Here is a 27624-nt window from a genome sequence, read left to right on the forward strand (position 1 = left end):
GATTGGAATTTAGTAATAGAATATAAAATATTAGGTAATCTCTGAGTGGCCAGAGAAAGCTAGTGTAACTTGATATTCTATTTCTAGGATAATTCCCCCCCCCCCCCCCCCCCCCCCCCCCCCCCCGCCTGGGAGTTTAGGGAGTTTGGGACAAAGCATGTGAGAAGATGCTATAACCTTTGGAGGAAAAACCCAATCCAAATTTAAGGGGGTGTTATCTTGGGCTTGAAGCTCTTTGCAAATCTACTTTAAATATTTAGCTATTTTGTTAGGTAATAAGAGTATTACAGTTTTAATCTCTGCTGTGATTTAGAAAGGAATAAAGAAGTAGTGATCTGTTTACAGTACATATTAACTAAATGCATTCATTTGCATAATACCTCTTTAGGGATGGACTACATCATTCAGAGATTTCTATATGTGGAACTACAGGGATATTTTAGGCTTCAGTGACACTGAGGTCTTAACTTAAAGTCTATTAGATTAGCCCGACAACATTTCCTGATTAAAAATTCCCATTAGTGGTGAGACAGCTTCTGAGAAGCACTTTTCACCTTATGGTGCCAGTCACTGGGGAGAATAAATATTCTTGTTTGAAAGTGAATTCCATACAGAAAGGCATGTGGTTGTTTTTAGAGATATGAAAAGAAACAGTTTTTGGTGTGGAGGAATTCAAATGTTCTGGAGGAAAAAAGTCCATCATGCAACTCCATGCTTTTTAAAATATTTGAATTCCAAAGTTTTAATTGAAAATCTGAAGGCAGTGATGTAAAAAAAAAAAATTGAATTCTGTGGCGGATTTCAATTTTGATACCTTCATTAAAAAACAAAAATTGTTGATAGCTGTTGATTGTAAACTCATAGTCTAGTAATTGTGTAGATATTGTGGTAGATTACATTCCAGTTTCCAAATGTTTCTTTCCTTTCCCTGTGAAAACACCCTCCCCCTCCATAATCAGGCTTGGTCATATGATTTTTATTAGTTTTCCTTATGAGAAGATTTTTTTTTTCTATCCATTGACTGAAACCTTACCATGTGACTTGGTTTAGCCAACAAGTTGTGAGTAGCAGTGATGAATGTTCCTTTCAAGAAAAAAGTTTAAGAACCACCAGCAATCTGCCATATCTTTTTCTCTGCCATGGAAATGGCAATATCCTGGACTGTAGTAACTTTCCATCTAAAATTTAGCAGAACACAACTTAAATTTTACCTCATAAACAATAGTGTTCCTCATATGTATTACTTTCAATGCAATCAATACATGACTAGTACTGATCTCTCGACCTAGTTCATTACTGTCCACTAGCCAAAAAGCATAGCACTTCCTTAAGGCCGGTGTTAACATATGGCCAAGGATGGTGACATTAGGGGACAGAGCAAGCATTTTGTATTTATTAAAGAATGGAGTTGCTTCCCATGCCTTCCTGACTGCTTTGAATTTTCAATTATTTATAATATATGTGTATTTACTTGATGTATTTGTTTAAAGTTTTGGCTCTTATTTATAGGCTATACCATATTAAAGTAAAGGCATTCATAGCATCTAAATTATGTTGCTCCAAAGTGAAATAAAAATGAAGAAAGTCTGCTATGAGGAAGAATTAGAATCAGTTATATTAGACAGAATGAGAAATGAGAATTGAAAGAGAATGTAAAATCAAAGAAAACAAGAAGGAAATAAGAAGGCCATGCGAAAAGAAAAAGGAAATGATTTTAGTCATTAGAATTTTCTAGTGATATGATTTTAAAACAATGGCCAAGTGTTCAGCAGATGCATAATTCTGAGAACATAAAGAAAAGAAGCTCAGAGAAATTCAAATTAAAAATATCTCAATGAATATGGAGACAATTGAGAAAATGAGAAAAAAACAAGAAACTACATTTCCCTATCTCCCATTTAGGTCTACTCTTTCAAAGCAGGGTCTTTGAAAAATTTGAAGGTGATGTAAAATCTTTGAATGATTCTCTGTTCTCTGAAATCTTCAAATTATGCTTTCCAATGTTATGGAATTCAAGGTCTTTCCTAGAGAGGAAGTTGTAGTCATTCTGTAGCTTGGATAAGATAAAATTTCTTAAGACAACATTCATAGACATCTCTAAATAAGTGAAAACGAGCACATTCATATTCATATTGTACTGTCATATTCTGCATTTTGTTTTTCTGCTTAGACAATATAGCCCATTTTACTTTGTCCATTTTGAGTAATCAAAAACATATTGCAATTCTCTCACCTCTGCTTCTGACTGTAATCTGCTGCCCTCCTACAGGTGTGGGATATGGAAAGTGAGAAATGAAGAAATATGTTGAAAAATATTAGCACCTTGACAAGGGGTGAACGTCTTAACTGGCATAGAACAGGCAGTGACCAGTCAAAACGGGATAGTGCACAAATTAACTGTAAGAGCTGTATCAGCACTTATCAGTAGAAAATCAGTTCTGAACTTGTCAATAAGACCTCTGAGATGGAAACTGGCTTACTGAGAAGCTGAGAGAGTTCATCAATATGGCCACAAAGTTCTCATATAATTTGCTTTAACTTTTTCTTCTTCTAATTCCAGAGTAAAAATATCTTTGTGTCCTTTCTCATCAGCTCACTTTCTCAGTTGAGTTAAAATAAGAACGAGTATAGAGTAGGACGAGTATAAATAAATAAAATCAGTCATTTATATGTTAGTGGGACTTCACATCTGAACTGGGTCTAGCTCATCTAGTGGTCCATTTCCAGGAATCTCAGAGGCCAGAAGGATGTCAGTAAGAGGAGGATTTGGCAACTTGTCTGAGTCAAAGCCAAAACCTAAGACTGTCCTTCTGAGGTCAAAGTGTTTTCATTCTCCTGGGAAGCAAAACATTGTTGTGGTTAAGAGCATGATCTATGCAAACTAGAGTGCTTGAATTTGAATCTGCCCATCTGTATGACCTTGCCAAGCTATTTAAATGTTCTGTATCTCAGTTTCCTCATCTGTAAAATGGGAAATATAGTATTATCTACTTCATAGTGTTTGGGCAAGAATTAACTAAATTAAATATGTAAACAATTTTTAGAAGTGCCTGGCACATACCAAGTACTACATGCATGTGAGTTACTAATGTATTAATGGTAAAGGTCTAGAGCTTTTTTCCCTCTGCGTTTTCCCCTGCAGTCTCTTGGCTCTGGCTTTAATGTCCATTCTTAGTTGTGATGAAAATATTCTCACCTGTAGATTGGCCATCTTCAACTCCTCTCACCAACTGTTCTTAGCCTGAGTTCTTCTAGCAACTAGGTGAAGGCAGAAAGCAAGCATATGTGCTATTTAACTCTCCTTCAGAAAAAGGAATTAGAGAGAGGACTCAGGGAGACATTTCAGGTCTTGGACATTCTGGGGACAAGAGAGTAAAAAATCCAGGTGAAGCTGGATATTATTAGAGTATATATGTATGCATTGCAGCCATTAAGCTGAAAGTTAAATATCACATAGAATGAGGAAAATTATCAACAGCAGTGTTTATTTTAGAAACTACAAACTAAAATAGCATAAGAAAGCTGTAGAAACTTACATAATTTTTTTAAAGTATTTTTTTTGTAAACTTCTTACATCTATTTTGATTATATCACGACTGAAAAGATTGTGTCGTGCTATAAATTGGTTAATAAGACAGATTTTCATGGTTGTTCAATTTCTGATTTATAACATACCTTTCATTAAATGACACTATTTACTACACTGGTCATTATTTTGCCAGGATGTTGCCAATTTCCATCCAAAAACACATAGCACCCAGAGTGACTTGTCCTGTTACTTCTTTTAGAGACTGGTTTCCCACTTTGGCAGGAAATATAGTCAAATCCATATGACACTAAAATATATTTCAAGAAAGCTATTTTTGAAAAGGGGAGGCATATGACTTAGTGAATTTTCCTTTCTCTCCGGGATGTCACTCCTTCTTCTCCTTACAAGTCTACGTTGCTGGTTATTTTTTATTTCTCCTTTTTGGATTCTTCTACTGCCCCTTTTAACATTGGTGCTATTTTCAAATGTCCCCATTGTCACCTATTCTCTTAAATATACTTTCTCCATGTTGTTTTGTCCAACAATGCTTCCACTCTTGTTTTGTTAATAAAATAGACAGATGCTTTCTGAAGAACCATTCCAAAATATTTGAAATGTACCAAAATGACTTTGAGTCATTTCTATGGGCAACAGAATGTTGACCTTCATAATCCATAGCAATAGAGACCCAAATATTTGAGTAAAATTCTCACCCCTGAAATAGTATGAGGAAACTCAGTTGAATCTTGTTATAGAAAATTTTGGAAATATTTTTCCTATTATTGTTAAAAGTAGATTTTTTAAAAAATCAGTTATCAGTTTTCGATGAGTTATCCAATTGAGTAGGTTTATCTTAAAAACTTTTGTCTGTGAGTGATGGGATTTTTAAGGTATTTAAATTTTAGTGGCACCAGTGGCTATAGATATTTGAGATAAAAGAGATAAATGAAATTTTTTTTTATAAAGAAAAAGAAAAATGCAAAGAACAGGGGATAAGAAGGGACAACTTTGTAGAATTTCTGAGAAAAGGCACAAGGCACTGTCAGAAGCTTCATGTTGTTTAGTAAAGTATTTCCTTGAAGTTGATGAAGCTATATGGGGGAATGTGTGAAAAGTAATTTGGAGAGCAAGGGGACACACAGCTTCTAATTGATCCAAAGTCTGTACAGACATATATGCTGTCCCTTAAATTATCTCTTAGTAACTAAGCAGGTTGAAGAGATAGAATCAATCATCAGAGATAATGCTATGAGATGAGAGTCCAGAGAATAAACTTTCTCTGTCATCTACCCTAAGGTCCTAGACATGTTAGTTGTCCATGGGGATATGTTCTATGCAATAGTTCTAATGTGCTTTAGAAAGGCTATTATGCCTAAAGTTTGGGGGATGTACTAAACTCAACAGTAGTTAAGAATGGTTTTAAATATATCCAATAATATTTAGGCATATGTTTCTTTCTATCATGATAAAAGCATGTGAATGTTTGTACCACCATTTTTTCAACTTAAATAGGTTGTTTTGTTCTTGTGAAAGCAACCCAAGACCTTAACTAACTTACGTAAACATGGCTGACTCCACACAGGGAAACTTATTTACAAAATGGCCTGATTTTACAGGTGTGCTTCAATAAAGAAATATATATTAATAATGACAATGGAATAGAATGGGAAATGGAAATAAAATCCATGAAGATAAAAAAAGAAAACAGGGTTTTTCTGTCCTATTATAACAATACTTTCTTCATTCAAGTCATAATACTCCCTGCCCTCCTCATTGGCAACCAGTAAAATATGTACAATCTGAGGCACATAGGCAAGAAACTTCCAATGTAAACCAGCTGCAAATGCAATTTTGAGAATCACTGAGAAAGATCCAACCCCCTCCCATCATTAATCATTTAACAACTATGCAAATAACCATTTTCTTTATAAATACGAATCAGGAAGAGATTGAACAGATTTATATTTGTATATGCAGTCTATATACATATATGTACAAATTCAGTCACCTCATATGATATTAAAGCTTTCTAGGTACAAGTATTATATTCTTAAGAATAACGAAAACATAAGAATGTAAGTGTAATAAGATCTAACACCTGAAAGAGGAGATTTGGCACAAATGCAAATACCTAGGATACACTATAATATGTAGCTAACATAAGAAACTTTATAATTAATTGAGGGAGGTAGGGTTAGTAAAGGTTTTTGAGTCAAAACTTAGCAGTGAAGAACATTTAGTTAAATACAATGACTGGCTAAAGAATTCTAGGCAAAGGAATAATATAAATAAAGGCGTAATGGAAATGGATGAATGAATATATGGAGAATTTTAGCTTTATTTATAGAAACTCAACACGATTGATCATGGTTAAGTAAGGAGAAAGTAAGAATGGGTATGGGGTGCTGAGGAAAAGGCATGTACAGAGATGCTCTCCAGAAACATTAATATGCCTAATATGAGTTGAATGAGAGAGGAGAAGGTGAAATAGTGCTCCTAAATTTTTGACCGGCTTTGTTGGAAAGAGAAAGATCTTTAACAGAAATCTTGGGAATTACTGAAGATATGGATTTGGAAATCATGTATACAGTAGTAACATCAGAAGCAATGAGAGGTAATCAGAGCATCATTTATGATAAAATTAACTGTCATTTGTTAAATTGTATTTATGTTCCACTTTGCTTTGTGCTTCACATGTTATTAATTCTCACAACCCCTGGAAACAGGTATTAACATTTGCATCCCTACCCCATTTACAGAGGTGGAAGTGGTGCTCACAAAACATAAATAACTCATTAAAATTTATTCAGTTCATAGGTGGTAGACTGGAGATTGAATACATGTCTGTCTAGCCCAAGACTTGAATGCTTTTTGCTGCTGCTGTGTGCTTCTCTCTCAGAGCAAATAGTTTAGCAAGATAAAGGAAAAAGACAAAAACATGGGGATTCTCATAATTAAGTGGGATGCAGGAATTTAGATGGGATAGGGAGGAGGCAACTTAAAGCTAGGAACCTAGTAGGAGACATGAGAAAAAACCCACACATTTTGTCTCATTATTTCATGGAAGGAGGGAGAGAAGCTCCACTCTGCTTGAATGGGGTGAAGTGAATAATAGATATAGATAGAAATGTCAAGAGATATAGGTGAAGTGAGGGAAGATATAGTAATATGATTCATGAAAGCGGTTGTTCCTAAATGGCCTTAGATGTTTTCATAGAGCCGTTAGAAACCTGTTGAGGTATTGTCACTTTCAAAGACAGTTCTTCGAGGGGCACCTGGGTGGCTCAGTCTGTTAAGCATCCAACTCTTGATTTCAGCTTAGGTCATGATGTCACAGTCCATGCTGACAGTGTGGAGCCTGCTTGGGATTTTATTTTCCTGTCTCTCTGTCCCTCCCCCACTCACAGGCTCTCATGCGCATGCTCTTTCTCTCTTTGTCTCTCTCAAAATAAACAAACATTAAAAAAAAGACAAAGATGGTTTTTGGTAATACAGATACCAATTTTAAAATTTCCTCATAGAAAAAAAAACAGAAAAAGACTACAAAATATATGGATAATATGATCTTGAAATCTTGATGGTGATTACATTTAAAAGCAGATAAACGATGAGCATTTTGCAATTTAAGTAGGTTGTTTTTGTTATTTTCCAGCAAGAAATCTAAGATTCTAAATAATTTATCCAAATAGAGATAGCAAGCTTATTTATAAAATGTACACAGCAAGCTTATTTATAAAATGGTCGGTTTTGAAATGTGTGCACCAGTAACAACAGATAGGCACACACACAGTTTTTAAACTATAATAAATACATAAGTTTCAGTGATATTCCAAATATCCATGGTATTAGCAAAAGCTGAGCTGTGTTGAAATTATGACTGATGTATAATCAGTTATACTCTTGCCTCATCTTGCAAACTGATCTTGGAGAGTTTGAAGCCAGACAACAGATAGGATTATAACAATGGTAGCAACTATGTGGTTTTAGAGAAAGACTGAGGCTTGACCTGGCTTTGCTCTTTAGTAGCTAGTGACTGCAGGCACCCACTTAAATTCTCCATTGCTCAATAGATTCTTCTGTAAAATGGGAATGACAGTGCCGAGAATGGAATTGTGTGGTAGTACTTGTGAAAGTGCTTTGTAAATTGGGGATTATTTAAAAAATACTTTATAATATTAAAAAAATAATATTAAAACAATTTTTTGTTACTGTCTCTACATAACGGTTTCTCTCTACTTTGTTTTTGTTGTTCTTTATGTAATCAAACCATGGTCTTAAAGCGAAAATTTGAAAAATAAGACGGGCTATAAAAAATCCTCTTTCATATTTTAATTTTATTTTTCTTATGTAGTAGCTAAAATGTCCACCAAAGGAAAAATGGGTCAGTTAGAGAACATAGATTTTTTATTAAAGCAATAATACATTATAGGAAAAAAAATCTTCAGGGTTATGGGATCATTTTTCATTGTCAATAGAATTTTAATTTAAGGGTTTTGTGTGTGTGCGTGTGTGTGCGTGTGTGTGTGTGTATGTGTGTGTTTCTTATTTTCTGAATCAGCTACTCAAACAGTAAGACTAAAGCTGACACATTACCCAAAGTTATAAATAAAGAGTATAATTTAGTGTGATTTTTCTTCTAAACTATTCATGAATTCTATAAAGTTTTTTTTTTTTTTTTTAAATCACCCCAATCAATGTTTTCCTTATGTCAGGGAAAGAAAGAAGCCCTTGTAAAGTGCAGCTAGCATTTTACAATTTCCTTCTGCCTCCCTGACACTCGTGTGGCTGTTAATGTTGCTATTGAATGTTTCCCCCCCTGCGAAATGCAGAATCACGATGGGAAGTTTCATTGTTTGACTTTCTATAGCACCCTACTGAAGACAGTACACTTAATCATTGTATTTTGCAGATTAGATAAAGCTTCATCCTTGCTTTCTCTTTTCCTCCAGCAATTTAATATTGTAGTTGGCTTGCACACTTGTAATTAAAAAGTGACTTATGAAAGTGCACTGCGAACAAGGCACCCACACCCCTTAGCAACCAGTGCTGGTGACTAGTTGTAATAATAATACCATGTCAAAATAGTATGATTGTTCCAATGATTACACATGTTTTTCTTTCAAAAGGTGGATAAACATGCAGTTATGTTTGATATTCTAAGAAAAGTGGTAGTTGGAGCAGAAGGGTGAAAGAATGTTAATGTGCTCTGCAACTTTATGAAGAAAGGTCAGAAAGTGTATCTTCCTATCCTTATGTCTTCATTTATCTCTTGGTGTGTGTCGCCATTTTGTTCACATGGCTTTTTAAGGTAAAGTACTTCTCTTAATAAATGTCATTTCCTATATTCTGTGGAACTTCACTAAACTCCACAGTAGGGATCCCTCCTAAATGAGGATCATATTCGCAAATAGCAGGGCTGCCCTGACCTAGTCGGTATTGTTGGTTAGATGAAGTTGTTCTTCAGCGTGCTCAGTATTCCATATATGAGATTCTTAGCTTTGTGGACTTCTTCCACAGGCAGTAAAATTTCTTGCAGTCTCTTTATATCTCCTTGCCTTTCTCACTTTCATTTTATGGAATCACACATAAATAAAATTCATTCCACCCTGGAAGTCATTATTATACAACTGTACCTCTGCCATGCATGGAATTGGATACTGAGGAGAACTGATGATAACAATGGGGAAACAAACATGTGAACAGCCACAAGACAATCAGAGGAGGGGAGATCCTGACCGTTGAGGAATATATGATTCTATTGGGGCCCAGAAAGGATGGAATTGGAATAAATTCGTGTGAGTATCTTAACAAGTGTTTTCAAATTAAACTCTATTATTGTAATCAAAGTCCTTGGTAAACAACACCAAAAATTAATAGGTATGTCCAGTAAATTTTAGATGGCTTGGAAACCTAGGTTTCTACTCTGCTATGGAGTGTAGTGGTCAGTCAGAACACATGAAAAGAAGGCATGATGTGGAGTGTGAGTCCCAAGGACTAGGTCAGGAATCAGGACCAAGGACATGAGTTCTGACCTGCTTTCAGTTTATAGTTCTGCGGTTCAAACCGGACAGGTAGGCTTGCCCAAAGATACAAACAAGTTGGAAAATTTTAGAAATGGTCTATAAAAGTCTTTTCAATGTGGCAAAGTTTGGGTGATGGTAGTATTTAGATACTGAACTGGAACACCCTTCCGGAGTAAAAGGGTGTGCTATTAGTAATTACACCAGACGAGTAGCAATAAACAGGAAATGACCCTGGGCAAATTGGGACAAGACCAAGGGCCCAATGTCAAGCTGTTTGACATTGGCTTTTCCACTGCCTTGTTTTACTCTCCTTTCTGCCTCCCCTCAGTGATGATAGAGGGCATTTCTACATCGGGTATACCTCTGATCCCCCGGGGAGGCACAGAACAATGAGCTAGGGCTTGAGCAGCTGGCTGGTCTTCGCCTTTCCACTTCAGGAGATACTGCCCTCTGCTTCTCCACTTTGTCCTCAAGCATGGGATCTTCTACATTTTCCACAGTTGACCTAATAACAGCAATTCATGTTTTTATATTTAACTAACTATATTGAGCTGTAATTTGCTTACAATTAAATCTTGTGATTTTAAGTTCAAGGTTCTGTGAGTTTTGAGAAACACACACACCAACATATGTACACACCAGAAGATACAGAACATTTCCAACACCTCAAAAGCTTCACTCATCTTTACAGCCCCTGTCCTGTTTTCTAAAATTACACATTTGACCCTTAAACAAGACAGGTTTTGAACTGCATGGGTCCACTTATACACATATTGAAAAAAAATTTTTTTAATGTTTATTTATTTTCGAGAGAGAAAGAGAGACAGAGTGTGAACAGGGGAGGGGCAGAGAGAGGGGGAGACACAGAATCTAAAGCAGGCCCCAGGCTCCCAGCTGTCAGCTCAGAGCCCACTGTGGGGCTCGAAGTCACGAACTGTGAGATCATGACCTAAGCTGAAGTTGGATGCTTAACAACTGAGTCACCCAGGTGCTCCCCCCCCCTTTTTTAATAAATACAGTACAGTACTATAAATGTATTTTATCTTCCTTATGATTTTCTTTTCTCTAGCTTACATACTATTACAAGAATACACTAGGTAATGTACGTAACACACAAAGTATTTGTTAATCTACTGTTTATGTTATTGGTAAGACTTTCAGCAGCAAGGTCTTAGTAAAGTTTTTGGGGAGTCAAAGTTACGGGTGGATTTTCAACTGCATGTGGGGGCTTGGTGCTTGTAACCCCCATGTTGTTCAATGGTTAACTCTACATTAGTTTACTATTCTATGCTTCAATATAAATGTACTCTTTTGACTTTTGACTTCTTTGTTCAGCAAAATGATTTTGGATTCATCTATGATATTGATCATATCAGTAATTCACTCCATATTATTTGCTCAGTAATACTCAATTGTATGGATATATCACAGTATTTATCTATTCACTGGTGGTTAGACATTTGGTTTGTTTCTAGTTTTTGGATATCGTGAATAAAGTTATTATTAAGATTCATGCACAGGCCTTTGTGTGGATATATGTTTTCATTTTTCTTGGTTAAATACTTTGAAAAGGGATTTTGGAGTTTTATGGTATAACAAACTGCCAAATTGCTATCCAAAGTGGTTGACAATTTTATATTCTTTCTATCATAGTATGAAATTTTCTGTTATTCCAAAACCTCATCAACACTTTCTATCATCAGTCTTTAATTTTAGCCATTCTTGTAGCTGTGTAGTGGTATCTCACTGTGTTGTTTAAAAAAAAAAATTAACGTGTATTTATTATTGAGAGACAGAGAGACACAGAGCATGAGCAAGGGAGGGGCAGAGAGAGGAGGAGACACAGAATCTGAAGCAGGTTCCAGGCTCTGAGCTGTCAGCACAGAGCCCGACGTGGGGCTTGAACTCATAAACCATGAGATCATGACCTGAGCTGTAGTCGGACGCTTAACTGACTGAGCCACTCAGGCACCCCTCACTGTGTTTTAATTAACCTTTTTCTGACGACTAATGATGCTGAACATCTTTACATATGCTTATTTTGTTTATCTTCTTTTGCAAAGTCTGTTCCAGATCTTTATTCATTTTTCCAAAGTCTTTATTATAAGACCTCCAAAAATACAGCAAGTTTTAAAGAACTTTACAGTTAATATGTGTATATATGCCACCTACAGCCAGTCATTACATTTCACTGCAAGTTTTAGAAATCATGTTCATCTAATCATCCTTCTATCTATCCATCAAGGAATATTATTATTATTTTTATTTGAGAGTACGTTGTTTCCCCCAATACCTGAATATGAAATTCATTAACTGTATTGTAATATGTTCACAGTTTTGATGTGACTTTTGCAAGAAAAATGCATATACTTATATGACACACCCATAGAAATACATAGATTTTTACCTTCATCCTAGAATAGTCCTTCATGCCATTTTCCAGTCATTTCCAACTGCAATCACCTTTCTTATTTATTTTTTTTTCCATTGACTCATTTTTTTTCTTTTCTGGAATATGATTTATAAATTTTAGAATACTCACAATTTTATATTTAGATTTTTAACTCAGCATAATTTTTGTGAGATTTATTCATGTTGTTATATTAATTCCTTTTCTATTACTGAGTAACATTCCACTGAATATTTATCAATCCATTCTCCCACTGATGGATTTTTTTCCCATTTGAGTCTTTTAGGAATAAAACTACTGTAAATATTCTTGTACAATGATTTGTTTGAACATATGTTGGCATTTTTCTTTAGTAAATCTCTAAGAGTGGGATTATTGGTTATAGGGTATGTTTACATTTAGCTTTATAAGAAACTGTCATAAAATTTTCCAGTTCCACTTTCCACTTCAATCAACAATGTAGAAGATCTCCAGGTGCTCCATATCCTTGCCAACATTTGATGTCAGCCTTTTTATTTGTAGTTATTCTGAGGTATGTGGAATGGAATCTCTGTCATTTTATTTTACTTTTCCCTGATCGCACTGGCACTGGGCACTTTTCCATGTGATTACTGGACAACTGCGCATCTTTTTTTTTTTTTTTTAATATCAGCTCGAAGTTTGTTTTCCATTTGAAAAAATTGGTTGTTGTCTTTATTATTGATTTTTACTTCTTTGTAAAAGAAGTCCTAGCAGTCCTTGTCAGATGTTTTCTTTCAATTTGTGGCTTGTTTTTCTTTTCCTCTTTTCTTTTCCAGACTAGATTTTACTTTGGATGGAGGCCAATTTATGATTTTTTTTTCTTTTGTGATATATGTTTTTTGTGTTCAATATAGGAAATTTCTGACTATTTCAAAGTCAAAAAATCTTCTCCAATATTCTGTTCTTAAATTTTTGGTTTTAATTTGTAAAGTTAGGTCTAAGATCTATTTCAGGTTAATTTTGTGTATGAGGTAAGTGGGTCAACATTCAGTTTTCTCCTTTTTTTTTTTTTTTTTGAGTATGGTTATTCTCTCATTTCAGTAAAGAATTCATGATTAGAACCCTTTAAAAACTTGGAGGATTAAATAAGAGAGTTATACCTAAACAGCAATTTATGCCTCAGAAGTAAAGACTAAGTTAACTCATCATTTAAAAAAAATAGGGGTCCTGGGTGGCTTAGTTGGTTAAGTCTCCAACTCTTGATTTTGGCTTAAGTCATGATGTCACAGGTTGGTGAGTTAGAGCCCTGCATCAGGCTATGTCTTGGCAGTGTGGAGCCTGCTTGGGATTCTCTCTCTCCCTTTCTCTCTGCCCTTCCCCCACTTGCATTCTCTCTCTCTCTCTCTCTCTCTTTTAAAATAAATAAAAACTTAAAAAAAGACTTTAAAAGAAATAGAGTGAAAAAAAGCCTCTATGACTAGACTTGCTAATAGTATGAGGCAATATTTGGTATAGGACTTGTTTTAAAGTGCAGGTGCCCTTAAGCAAGCCTGTTGAGCAAGCTTCAAGGTGTCTTCTATATGATATCTACCATCATATCAGCATGGCTGCCATGTACCAGATTTGAGACTTTCTCCCTGTGTAGGTCTCAATCCATCTTCCAGTTCCAGAGATTGCTTTCTCTCTACCTGCTGACAGCACTCATTAATAATAACTAGAATCCTCAGAGTTCTAGTCCAAGATAGCAAAACCCAGAGGTAGTAAGGAGGTTCTCTCTTTCCCCAGTCTCAGTCTACTTTGCAGTGACTCAGACTTCTTGCCCTTTTCCTGCCTGTATCTCAAATTTTTCCAGGTAATTGACAAAAGGGCTGTACATTTCCTGTAAAGGATTCCTCCACATCCTAGCTACATGGGTGCGGTCTGTTTGTTGATTCAAACAAAGCAATCATTTCAGATTACAGTTGTTCAGTTTACATACAGGAGATATATATTGGTGGAAGAGGGTTATTTTCTTACCTTTCTTCCTTGTAAATTTTGTAATAAAAGAGCAGCTCCTTCATTGATAAGAATTTACTGGACTCTGGGTTATTTACTCTGAATTTGTCAAATGTAACAACAGCAGTGGTACAGACCAGGTTGTTCCATGCCAGGCCAAGAGAGTTTCTTTTATAATAGTACTGCAGTATGAAGGAACGACCACTCTTTGGCCATTATTTTGACAGCCTTCTCTAGCTCAACTCCTTATTTCCTTTGTGCAAGAACTTAAATAAGTGCACACATTTTCCAATAGCACACAAATACTTTGAACACAAAGAACACTGTAAACCTACATGTAGATAACATTTTTTTAGTATGGTATGCCAATTCCATCAATGTTTTAAAGACCCCTTTGTCAACTTATGCCAAAGTTTCAGCTCTCAGTATCATTATGATATCACATAATGTGAACCCAGGTCACATTTTTTTATGATGCCCTGAAGTCTCAGCAAGAACACTTTTCCCAAACATGTGACTTGGGGATGAGATCTTAGCCCTAAGCTGATAATTGAAAATACTTTCATCTTCTTCCTATGAATTGAGGAATCATTGCTTTTTCCCTCTGCAATGGAAAACCTGAGATTTCAGCCAAGTCAGTATCCAGTCTTTTTTCAGATACCATTCATAACTCTGACCATATACATTTATTTCTGCTATCCAGTGATGACAAAAAGTTATGCTTAATGTAGTCTTTATTCCTAATTAGTGAGTAATTACTGAAAGAAAGGACAATCTCTAAGAAATATAAATTTTGATTTGTTTTGTCATTGAATGTTGCTTCATTCAGACTGATTCATTACAGCTTAAGAAATAAAGAATATTAATGTTTAGTGATGCTGAGCATCATGATTTAATGAAACCATATTGGGTTTATATTTCACACAAATTCCTGGAGAGGGCCATACAGGGCACTTACCCATTCACTTTAAAGAAATAAAAGTAAACATATAAGTACTTGTGTTTTCCACTCTGTCTCTTATATTAGCCATCTGTGAATTCATACCACTTCACTTCAGCAGATAGGTAGATATTGCATACATTATACAGATATATAGTATATACAGATACAGTGATGTGTAAGTCTCTATCTATGTATCTATCTATCTATCATGCTTGACCCTGATCTGGAAGCCATATTTGTGCTCTTATGTCAGAAGGACACAGGCAATGTAGGAGTCTGGTCCTAAAAAACAAAATCCGCAAAGAGTTCTTTAGAAAATGTAATAATTTCAAAGTTTCTAGGCCCACGGGTTATTGTTTATTATTATTATTATTATTATTATTATTATTGTTTGTTTGCTTGTTTTTAAGGGAAAGAATAGCTTGGGGAAATTGTTACACTTACATTGAATAAGAAGGCCAGGTATTCCAACCCAAATGTCCAGGTGTATCTGGTTATTTATTTTCCTTGGTGCAACTTGTCTTAGCATGGCACAGGGAACATATCCATCTGAATATTCTTGGGTACTTTGCTGAAATGTAGATTTCTTAGCCACATTCAGACCCTCTAATAATCTCTGGGTAGAGATATTAGTATCTGTATTTTCTAGCAAGCAATCATGATAATGTATAGTTTGGTGGATATAAAAGATTTTGCTAAGCTCTTAATCCTAGGCGAACAGAACCACAAAGAGGTTAGGAGTTTACTTGGCATAGGGTATTTCAGCTGAGGTTAAGGATTCCCAGTTACAAGAAAGATTTTAAGAGTTAAACATTTTAAGAGTTGGTGGTGTGAAGGAAGTTCATTTAGGGACAGTAGAAATCATTAACTGATCAATTGGCGTAATCATGTTTGTCTCTGAAAGAAGTAGAGGTTGTTCAGGACAGCCTTTATCTTCCCTCAGATGGAGATGGGTCCCATGCTATTCCTGAAGGAAATAAACATCTCTGCAGAGAAATAAGAGAGATAGGAGCACATTTGCCCTTTAATTTTGTATCAGTCAGGTCTATTCATAAAATAGAAAATATTCTACATATATAAATCTCAGGTAATTTAAGCAAATGATTTTTAAAAAAACTGAGAAGGTGGGCAGGACAATGGGACAACTAAAATTCACAATAATGGGACATTGGAAATCCTAAACTAGAGGAACAAAGGAGGGAGATGATATGAACAGAGCCTAAGGGCTTGGGGTCACTCAGAAGAAGCAGAAATACTGGTGAGCCTTCTCAGGGAAAGTTGCAGCCATTTAGAAATACAGACATTGCCAAAGATACTTCCAGGGACAGAAAAGTGCTACCTTCCAATCCCAAAGACTCAACTGGCCAAATTGTAACTTAACTGGGTCAGTCCCTTGGTGACACAGAGCAGAGGAAAGATGAAGTGGACCTGAAGGTAAGAAGGCTGAAGACTGGTGCCTCTGCATTTTACCTGGTCTAGAGAACATAGACTCATTATTCAAGACCTGTTTTATTTCTCATCATCATTCTCCTCTTCATTTAGAATTGCCTCTCCTTTCTATAAATAGAACCCATGTGAAATTGCTGATCTTCAACTACTCTTGAATTACAAAACCACAGTGTCATATGATTCATCTTGACATCTTCCCCTAATAATACCTACTCACAACATTTAGGGTTTAAAAGGTATAAAACAAGATTGTCGGGGTGCCTGGGTGGCTCAGTTGGTTAAGCCTCCGACTCAGCTCAGGTCATGATCTGATGGTTCGTGGGTTCGAGCCCTGCATCAGGGGCTCTGTGCTGACAGCTCAGAGCCTGGAGCCTGCTTTGGATTCTGTGTCTCCATCTCTCTCTGTCTGTCCCCTCTTTGTGCTCTATCTCTGTCTCTCTCTCTTATTCAAAAGTAAAAAAAATAAAAATAAAAAATTGAAAACACACCAAGATTGTCCTCATATATTTACATATATCTCCCTCTGCTAAGCTTTGAGAGCTTTGATGTCTGGATTGTGCCTTACTTAATTTTATATCTCCAGTGCCAAGCACAGAATCTGGTATAAAATGGGAATTTAAATGTTTATTGTATGAGTGAGGGGAGGAAAAATAGTTTTCCAGTACAACCTAAGTTATCAAATTAGACAATGTTACATAAGCAAAAGGTCAGCATTCAGTAAAAAACATATTTAAAAATAATGTATTTTTTCATGTTAGAAGACTCAAATTCAGGACTCTGAATATGCTAAATAGTTAAGCTACAAAGTTGGCCTTTACTGATAGATTTGTTTTATGTACTCAAGGAAGTTTTGAAATAGTGTAGGTATTGACACTGAAATGAATCTAAATTTATATATGTTATACATATCATATTGTGCAAGCCTTTTTACTGCATACTTTCCAGATTTTTAATTTTTAATTCTTTCATACAATTTTTCATTCTTTGTACAAAAAAAGATGAAATAAGCTTCTCTTGGCCATCTCAGAGTTTGAAACTTATTGTCATATGGGTAAAATATGAATATCATATTGCAGTGCAAGGTGAAAAGAAAATACGAAGTTTTAGTAAAATGGGTTTCTCTTACTTTAACATGAGACTAAATAGCTAATAAACACATCTTTAGAATGACTGATAAAGCTGTATACTCACCCATAAAATAATTCACTCAGCAAAGTTGTAAATAATGAGCTCTTTCCTTTAAAAATATGAAACATGAGGCAACTAGGACAATGATAAAAATTAGCTGGAGATTTTTTTCTTCCCAAAAGTTCATAATTTTTATGCTAAAGAAAAAAAGCATGAGATGGGAGTTTTCTGTGAAAAAGACAAGAAAATTAAAAGGTAGAAGCAGTACTTCATGACTTTTTTGTTTGTTTTTGAGAGTGCATTCTGTAAAATGCCTTTACCACAGTGTAATTACCATATTAACTGAGGCCACAATCATTATTTATCTACTATAGAAAGTCACTGAACCCATAAAGATTTCACGATTTGTAAACAATGACTCTCTAATCAGAGAAGGAAAATAACGGAGCTAGAACTGTATAGAATAGCACAGGACAAATAGAATAAAGATCTTTGGTTCATGGTTATTAGAACATAGGGATCCATGAAAAAAATGGTCATCTAATTATTTTTTTCTGAGTCTGGAAAATTTGTGAGCTTATATTATATATCCCAAAAGATTCCAAAGGATCAATTGGGGGGTGAATAAAAAGCTATCTCTTGATTTGATTCACTCACTCATTAAAGATTTATTGAAAGATTCTTTTTTTATGTTTATTTATTTTGAGAGAGAGTGCAGGCAGGGGAGGGGTACAGAGAGAGGGAGAGAGAATCCCAAGCAGGCTTCACACACTGTACACGGGGCTTTGCACGGGGCTTGCCAGGGGGCTTGATGCAGGGCTGGAACCCAAGAGCTGTGAGATCGTGACCTGAGCAAAATCAAGAGTTGGAGTTTTAACCGGCTGAGTCACCCAAGCATCCCTATTGAAAACTTATTGTGTGCAGAGCTCAGTGGGAGATGCCCTATAAAAAGGTAAAACAAACAAATGAACAAACAAACAAATCTGAGCCCCATATAGATAGTCCAATTACTCAAGGAGATTGCTATCTTGATAGGGAAGAAAGACTAAGTGGTACCTATATGAGTAAATGATGCAGGAGATGCTGATGGGCCATGTTTTATGTACATAGAAATAGTTAACTCAAAGTCCAAATTTCTCATTAGCTACAGCAATGAGATAAGCATAGACTGGTACCTGAAGATCAGTAAAAATCAAATCTTAGTAGATGTGCTGTGGAAAAGAATAATATATTAGTTCATGACTGGAAGGGGATGAGACTGGTGGTCTGGAGTATACAATCATGGAAGGGAATAGGGAGAGAGAAAGCTGGAAACGTGAATGGACTGCAGATGGCTACAAGTTTCCATGATAAGATCAAATGTTTGAACTTAATTTAAGTTAAGGAAAGTAAGGGAGAATTTTGAGCCAGGTGTGAAGTGAGATGCAATCTGAGCTTGGATTTAAGCAAATACAATAAGAACCCTGGATTAAATATCTTAGACCCCTTGAAGCTTTAAAACTGCATTTTCCTATGATTCTGTGTGTTTTGGGTAGAGATTATAGAAGATTTTGAAGAAGGTCTGTCTGCTAGAGGCTTTCTGGGTGTTACTCAATGGGCATAGGAGTGGAGGTGGAGGCAGAAGTGTGTGTGCTTTGTTCAGGGAGAATGGGCACAAAGAGGTTTTGTAGCAAAATTGAGGGGAACTGAAAACTGCTAGCAAGGGAATGAAGGAGAGGGAGAAGTTAAAGCAGTTTTGAGTTCTGTTGGCTTGATTGTGTCACTATGGAGAATTGAAAGCTTGAAAGAAATGGAGTAAAGGAAGGCACATTTTGAAATTTTAAATTTAGATATGTTAATTTTTAGGCATTGACAAGACATGTACTTTTTTTTTATTAAGGCATGTACTTTTGAAACCACATGACTCAAGTTCTAAAATGTGCACACAGCCAGCATCAAATCATTGATAAGACATGCAGAACACAGAGGGAGGGGTCCAATCATCTTAAACAATAAAGTTGAGAGGTAAGCCTGATAATGAATCAAGTGCCAAGAAGTAGTTGTTAACTCTGAGTGAGAATCAGAATCCAAAACTCAAGCTGTCTTTATCACTGGCAGAGCATGGTGCAAAAAAGCAAAGGAAATGAATTTTAATACATAATTGTGCAAAGAAGTTTGAAGGCATTATTCCTATGTGGTCCCTTTAAAGCCATATGTCCTATCCCAACATGCATCTGCTATTCTTAAAGAATCATTAGCAGAATTATGGAAGATCACAACATGGTGTTATGATTATAGAAGTTGTTAGTAAAGTGAAGAGTCAGATTCAAACCATTTTGATAAAAAAGTGGTCTCTTATCAGAAAGGAAAACAATTGTCCATTCCAACCATTTCCATAGTTTATGATAAATGCTAGTTTCAATTTTGTGATGATCAAATGGAAAAATGCATGGAATACCTTTGTATATTACATGGAAATATACAGCTTAAAATAATTAGAAATAAAATGAACCATTGGGACTTCATCAAGGTAAAATCATCTGCACAGTGAGGGAAATAACCAACAAAACTAAAAGGCAACTGATGGAATGGGAGGTGATATGTACAAATGACATATCAGTTAAGGGTTAGTGTCCAAAATCTGTAAAGAACTTACCAAACTCAATACCCAAAAACAAATAATCCAATTAAAAAATGGGCAGAAGGCCCTAATAGACATTTTTCCGAAGAAGACACCCATATGGCTAACAGATACATGAAAAGATGCTCAACATCACTCATCATCAGGGAAGTACAAATTAAAACAACAAAGAAATACCACCTCACGCCTGTCAGAATGGCTAAAATTAGCAACACAAGACACAATAGATGTTGGCGAGGATGTGGACAAAGGGGAACCCTCTTACACTGTTGGTGGAAATGCAAACTGGTATAGCCACTCTGGAAAACAGTATGGATATTCCTCAAAAAGTTAAAAATAGAACTTCCCTATGATCCACCAATTGCCCTACTAGGTATTTACTGAAAGGATACAAAAATACTGATTCAAAGGGACACATGCACCCAGATTATTATAGAGTGTAATCAACAATAGCCAAATTATGGAAACAGCCCAAATGTCCATCGACCAATGAATGGCTAAAGAAGAAGTGGTATACATATACAATGGAATATTGTTCACCCATCAAAAAGAATGAAATCTTGCCATTTACAATGACGTGGATGGAACTAGAGTATATTATGCTAAGCAAGCTAAGTCAGAGAAAGACAAATAACATATGATTTCACTCACATGTGGATGTAGGAAACAAAAACAGATGAACATGGAGTGGGGAAGAGAGAGAGACAGACCGTAAAACAGACTGTTAACTATAGAGAACAAACTGAGGGTTGCTGGAGGGGAGGAGTGTGGGGGATGGGCTAAATGGGGGATGGGTATTAAGGAGGACACTTGTGATGAGCACAAGTGATATGTAGGTGATGAATCACTAAATTCTGCCCTAATATTCTACTAATAATACAGTGTATGTTAACTAATTAGAATGTAAGTAAAAACTTGAAACAAAGGAAATCAAAACAAAGTGAATTTGTTTCCTTACTGCACCTCTTCCAATAGTCACTAATTTCTATCAGTAATATATTTTTATATATCTTATAGTACTAGTACACATTCTTTCATCTAGATCTAGATTGTTTAGATCATCTAGAAAGAGATCAGCAAACTTTTTTCTATAAAGGGCCAATTATTAAATACTGTAGGCTTTGCAGGTCAGCGTCTTGTCATATCTACTCAGTTTTGCTTAGAGCAAGAAAACAACCATAAACAATATGCAATCAAATGGGTGCAATCTTATGAACAACACAGTTTTTTTTTACTCTAGCTACTCATCATTATTTAATCACTGTAACACTAGAAAATGTCAGGAACATGTAGGAAAAATTATATATATAATTATATGTGTATATAATTTATATAATTACACATATCATTTTGAACTAGGAGAAAGGACAACTTCATGGGCTCTAAATAACATTTTTTCAACTTCTGCTTCAATGGTTGCTTCTATTACAATTCATATGTATTCCAAAGGTATTTTCAGACAGGTAGGAGAGGCAACTGAAAGCTGATTAATAGTATAATGGTCCATAGCAAACTTTCAATATATGCTAGCTACCTACCATAATCATTATCAATATTATTTTTGTTATTTTTATGTTCACACAAAATCCAGAAACAAGTGATAGGGAAAAGGACATGTTTAAATATAAGGAAATGATTAAGAAGAGATCTTTCTGCAACATTGAAGAATCTTACTTATGACTTTATTCACTTTCCTTGCTATAGTCTTGTGAATCTTATTTATTTAAATGGATATATTTTAAAAGATGGAAACTTTAAATTCAAATTACTGTTTTCTAATCAAAACATCCATATTACCTATAGTTCAATATGTAGTAATAGAGAAACTAGGGGAGTGATATTAGCAAGATGGCAGAGTAGGAAGTCCTGGACTCTTTTTCTTTCCATAAACAGAAATATTCAGCAGTAATTCACAGAAAAATTCTTTCTGTGAGAAACCTAGAAATGAATTGAAAGGCTCTTACACTCTGGAAAAACGTGAAACCAGACTCACTGAAGCCAGTAGAGAGATTCAGGATATTCTCCAGAATCCCTATCCCTGATACAGAACCTTACAGTCAAGAGACCCGCTAGTTCTCAGCTTCTCCCAGGGATGGGAAGGGGTTGGTTTCTGCATATAACACTCCAGCTTTTCTGGGGGCTTCTCAGAGGACTGGCTTCTCTTGTTCCAGTCTTGGAACTTAAGTGGTACTGGCATATTTTAGCTACCTGGAGGAGAAAGGAGACAGTTCCTTTGGGTGGTAGATGCCATAGGTCCTTCCCCCTGCTCAGCAGAGTGAGTGGATGAAAAATTCAGCTCTCAGATTATTCTGGAGAATAAAAGAATTGATCCACATCCCAACACCCCAACTTTTCTGGGGCTGACCAAATAGCTAGATTGATGTTGTCAGTCTTGGAGCTTTGATGGGTCTGGAGAATAGCCATCTCAAGGGTTCAAAGTAGACATCTGCATGATTGTGAATAATTTTGTGCTATTTAAAAAATTTGTTATGTTTTCCAAATGCACTATGTTAGAATATGGATTGCTTTATAGATAAAAATAGCGCAATAAATTTTATTAACAAGAATGCAATACATCATGTTCTGGTGAAAAGGAGAAATTTTGTTTTGTATTTTTATGCATTTATTATTTCAGTTTTTTAAATTCTATTGGTACATGTGTACTTCAAAATAATCTGAACACAGTATTTTGCTTTACCAGTATTTTATTATTTCACTGTGGATATCATTTGTGAAATTGTAAAGATTATGTGTATCTTTACACGTGTATTACGTGTATTACTTAATGTATAGTATAGTGGAAATCCAGTTAAATTATTTCTTTTTTTTAATAATGTTTATTTATTTTTGAGATAGAGAGAGACAAAGCATGAGTGAGGGAGGGGCAGACAGAGAGGGAGACACAGAATCTGAAGCAGGCTCCAGGCTCTGAGCTGTCAGCACAGAGCCCGACGTGGGGCTCAAACTTGTCAACCGCCAGATCGTGACCTGAGCCAAAGTCGACGCTCAACTGACTGAGCCACCCAGGCGCCCCTAGTTAAAAGACTTCTGGTATAATATGATCATTGAATTAAGTATTAAAAGTACAATGATATTGAGTTCTGGTCTTGCTACCAAGAGGATGTTCTTCATTATCCCAAACAAATTGATCCATGAAAAAGCCCATTTGATGTGAATCTAATTAAGATTGTCCAAATTTTATGTAAGTAATATTTAGGCTCTTTTTCCAAAAATAAAACTAAGGATCTGAAAATAATGTTGTTTTTAATAAGATTTGTATTATAATAACAATTATGAATAAATACAATGAATAAATGATAAATCTTATGTGTAGTAAGATTTTCCCATTTTTAAGCCCCCCATTTTTTGAACAAATCAGGAGACTATAGATGCTGGAGAGGATGTGGAGAAACAGGAACCCTCTTGCACTGTTGGTGGGAATGCAAATTGGTGCAGCCACTCTGGAAACCAGTGTGGAGGTTCCTCAAAAAATTAAAAATAGACCTACCCTATGACCCAGCAGTAGCACTGCTAGAAATTTACCCAAGAGATACAGGAGTACTGATGCATAGGGGCACTTGTACCCCAATATTTATAGCAGCACTCTCAACAATAGCCAAATTATGGAAGGAGCCTAAATGTCCATCAACTGATGAATGGATAAAGAAATTGTGGTTTATATACACAATGGAGTACTATGTGGCAATGAGAAAGAATGAAATATGGCCCTTTGTAGCAACATGGATGGAACTAGAGAGTGTTATGCTAAGAGAAATAAGTCATTTAGAGAAAGACAGATACCATATGTTTTCACTCTTATGTGGATCCTGAGAAACTTAACAGAAGGGGAGGGGAGGGGAAGGAAAAAAAAAAAGAGGTTAGAGTGGAAGAGAGCCAAAGCATAAGAGACTGTTAAAAACTGAGAACAAACTGAGGGTTGATGGGGGGTGGGAGGGAGGGGAGGGTGGGTGATGGATATTGAGGAGGGCACCTTTTGGGATGAGCACTGGGTGTTCTATGGAAACCAATTTGACAATAAACTTCATATATTGAAAAAAAAAAGAAGTCCCCCATTTTTTTCAGTTAGTGATAAAGACTATTATTTACTTTTGCCTTTTTAAAAAAATATGTTTTTTTAATCTTTATTTCTAAGAGAGAGAGAGACAGACAGACAGACAGAGTGTGAGTGGGGGAGAGGCAGAGAGAGAGGGAGACACAGAACCTGAAGCAGGCTCCAGCTCTGAGCTGTCAGCACAGAGCCGGAGGTGGGACTTGAACTGGTGAACTGGGGGATCATGACCTGAGTCAAAGTCAGACGCCCAGCTGACTGAGCCACCCAGGTGCCCCAACTTTACTTTTGACTTTTGCAGAGAGTGTCACCATGCTGATAGAACTTGGCCACCAAAATTAACATGTCATGGAGGGAAATCTACAGTGCACCAATGGGATATCTTATAAAATTGATTAGGTGACATTAGAGACTTGACATTCATTGGCATACTTGGAACTCTGTTCTCTTTGCATCTGCATACCCAGTTTTGTTTCCAGCACTGACTGAGTTCAAGGCCCTTATTTGCATTCTGAGAGCTCTTATGGTATGAGAATTATATTCTATATCACTCCCAAGTTACTGCTTGATCATCAATGTAGAGATGGACAGCTGCCCAAGGAAGATTTCTGCATGATCATTCAAATTATTATTGATTTTGTCATTTTAGAATAATAGAGTGTTTGTTTCTGCTTTCCTATGGTATTTTGAAAACTATCCAACGGCTTACACTAATGGCAAGCCAAATACTACTGGGGATCATTATCCAAAAACACTCTGTTATTATAGGGTTGAAGTTGGTCAAACATAGACATAACCTCAATTTTTCACGCCTCCAACAGACTTGAGAACATGGTAGGCAGATAGTTTAACGATAAAGCAAAACTTTAGATGAGTATATGGTGAGCAAAAGGGGACCTTGAATGCAACATGTTGCAACAGTCTTATATTAATAGAGTCATAAAATTTCCTTAGAAGACAGGCATTTATTATAAATGGATTAATTTGAGGCACATAATTAAGTTCCTTTCCAAATGGCAATTAGCCAATCAGAGGTAGAGCATTTCTGACCTTCTTTTCTCCTTTGTCTTTGACTTTCCAACTGGTTATGAGTCTCACAATTTCCTATTTTATTAGCACTATGTCTGGGAACAACTAAATTACAGAGATTATAGATTCCAGTTACAGTTTTCCTGTATTTTAAACCCAATTTATTTAATTAAAAAAAGATAATGCTGTTTGCATGTTGAAATCCTATCTTTAAATCCTATCTTCAAAATATCTTTGAAATTCTTTAGTAAGAATCAAAAGATTTCAGTTTGCATCAGTTGGGTAAAAGTAAATTTTTAAGTTTCCATAATTTTCATGACTTGAAAAATACTTATTCTGCTAATTGTGCAATAATTTGTCTTGATCTACATAATCCCAGTACTTATGTTTCTCACATTACTTGCCCTAATCTTTACTTTTGTTGCAAAGATTCTGAGTCCTAAACAATCAAATATTTGCATATTCAAAGATCATTGACTGTCTTCAGACAAAGGCATCCTCACTCACCTCCTTTTTGTGACTCACCTTTACCACACTTAGAAATATGGACCACTTAAAAAAAAAAGCCTTTAGTAAATCTGGAAAATTCCAAATTTATAGGCGAAACTGAACTCTTTATATACATAACTTATTTTGATCATAAGTGCAGAGTATAAAATCCAAAAGGTAATTATGATATCATCAGTCATAAGTATATATACTGTTTCCCAAGGACCATTTATGGCCTAAAATTAAACAAGATGCTGATTTCATAACATGTAGGAATACTTTTTAATGATACTTATCTATTTTTAAACTTTTGTTAGAAAATATATAAATGCATTATTAATAACTCAGATGTGTACGTTAAAATAATTGTCTAAGTGTGGACTAGACCTGAATAGGAGAAATCTTGAAAAGGTTTTAGACTTTGGAGCTCTAACTAGTGAGCCCTTATATAAGCCTAATGAAACTCCTGCACATGGCAATACATAGCAGGCAAACTGCCTTTCTCTAGGGAATGTTACAAAGGACATTCATTATCTATTAATGGTGTCAGATTCATGGTGAGGACTGTAGATATTTCCCTGAAACAAGGAAACTGTTTCAAAATTACATAATTTGGATTTAGAATAAAATGTCCTATTCTGTTCCCTGAGTACCTATTTTAAATATATCTTTCAAAAACAAAACATTTATAAACTAACTGAAGAGAATTTTAAAATAGATATGATTGCATGTCAAAACAATTTGGTAACTTTGTTTAAACCAGAATAAGTTTTCCCCTTATTTCCAAACAATGGCCAAAAGTTTGAATAGCACTTTTATTGCTACCAAATTATTTCAAGGATGAATGCAGGTGTTTCTCAGTTGGTATTCCAGGGAACATTGGTTCTGGTGAATGCTGCTAGTTTATTGGTTTGTTTGTATCGTGTATCCTGTAATAAGTATCCTGTAATAAGTTTGAAGAATGTCAAACGGAAAAGGGTTTGGATTCAGAATGTACCAGTATTGTATTGTGATTATGTATCCTCTTCAGAAAGTCATTAATAGTTTTTTGTTTTGTTTTGTTTTGTTTTTGTTTTTTTTGGACTAGATAGAGAGGAGAGAGTGTTGTAGGGGAAACAGAGCGAGGTGAGAAGTAAAGAGAAGTAAAGTAAAGAGAATCTGTGTCCTAGCTTCTTGAAAGTTCAGCAGAAAAATGCTTCTCACATGACTACAACCAGCACAGACCCAGCAGTGAGAGCCATTAACAGGACATAATGAACCAGTGATGGGGGGGGGGGGGTTCTGCATGGCCTCATCATTGAACATCAGAAACAAAAAAGAACACCTCAGAAGATGCCACCTTTGGTAGACAGTGACAACTTAGACAGGATTCCTCCTGTCCCCTAGGGGCCTTGAGTAATTGAAATTGTATTTTTACAATCAGATGGAATGGAGACTCAAATTAGAAATTATGCTTAGTAAAAGAAAAGTATAGAAAATTGTATTCCTTGCACATCTAAGTCTGTGGCTTGAAATTTATTTTCACTGTAGGAACATTTTTTTTTTTTTGGACTAAGATTCCTAGGAATATACTTTAGAAAACAGTAATCAAGCTAATTAATTCCTGGCAGTACATATATTTCATACTTACTGAGTTGAACAAATTTATCTTCAAAACACAAATTATTTAATAGGTCTGATCTACTTAAGTATCATACTAGATGTATGAGGTATGGAATATTGATAATTATCTTAATCAATGAGGAAAAAGAAACAAGGCATGTCTAAATGATCTGTGACATTTTCAGTCTTGACCTTGGCTTATCTTAGCCCTCGTTCATACTGTTTCAGCCTGTAGATCTTTGGTGCGGCTATAATTTATGAAGAATAATTATTTTTCATCTAAGAATGTATTTTTTCAATCTAAGTTGTCCTTTAAAAACAATTCTTTTTGGGGGCACCTGGGTGGCTCAGTCGGTTAAGCATCTGACTTTGGCTCA

The 27624-nt window shown here is 35.5% G+C and overlaps 1 pseudogene; it reads right to left on the reverse strand.

Moving 5' to 3' along the window:
• Positions 1-1099: 1099 nt before the first annotated feature.
• LOC101082214 overlaps positions 1100-27624 on the reverse strand; it is a 50311-nt pseudogene continuing 23786 nt past the window's right edge.

The sequence above is a fragment of the Felis catus genome, chromosome A1 (assembly GCF_018350175.1).
Source record: "Felis catus isolate Fca126 chromosome A1, F.catus_Fca126_mat1.0, whole genome shotgun sequence".
Lineage (NCBI taxonomy): Eukaryota > Metazoa > Chordata > Mammalia > Carnivora > Felidae > Felis > Felis catus.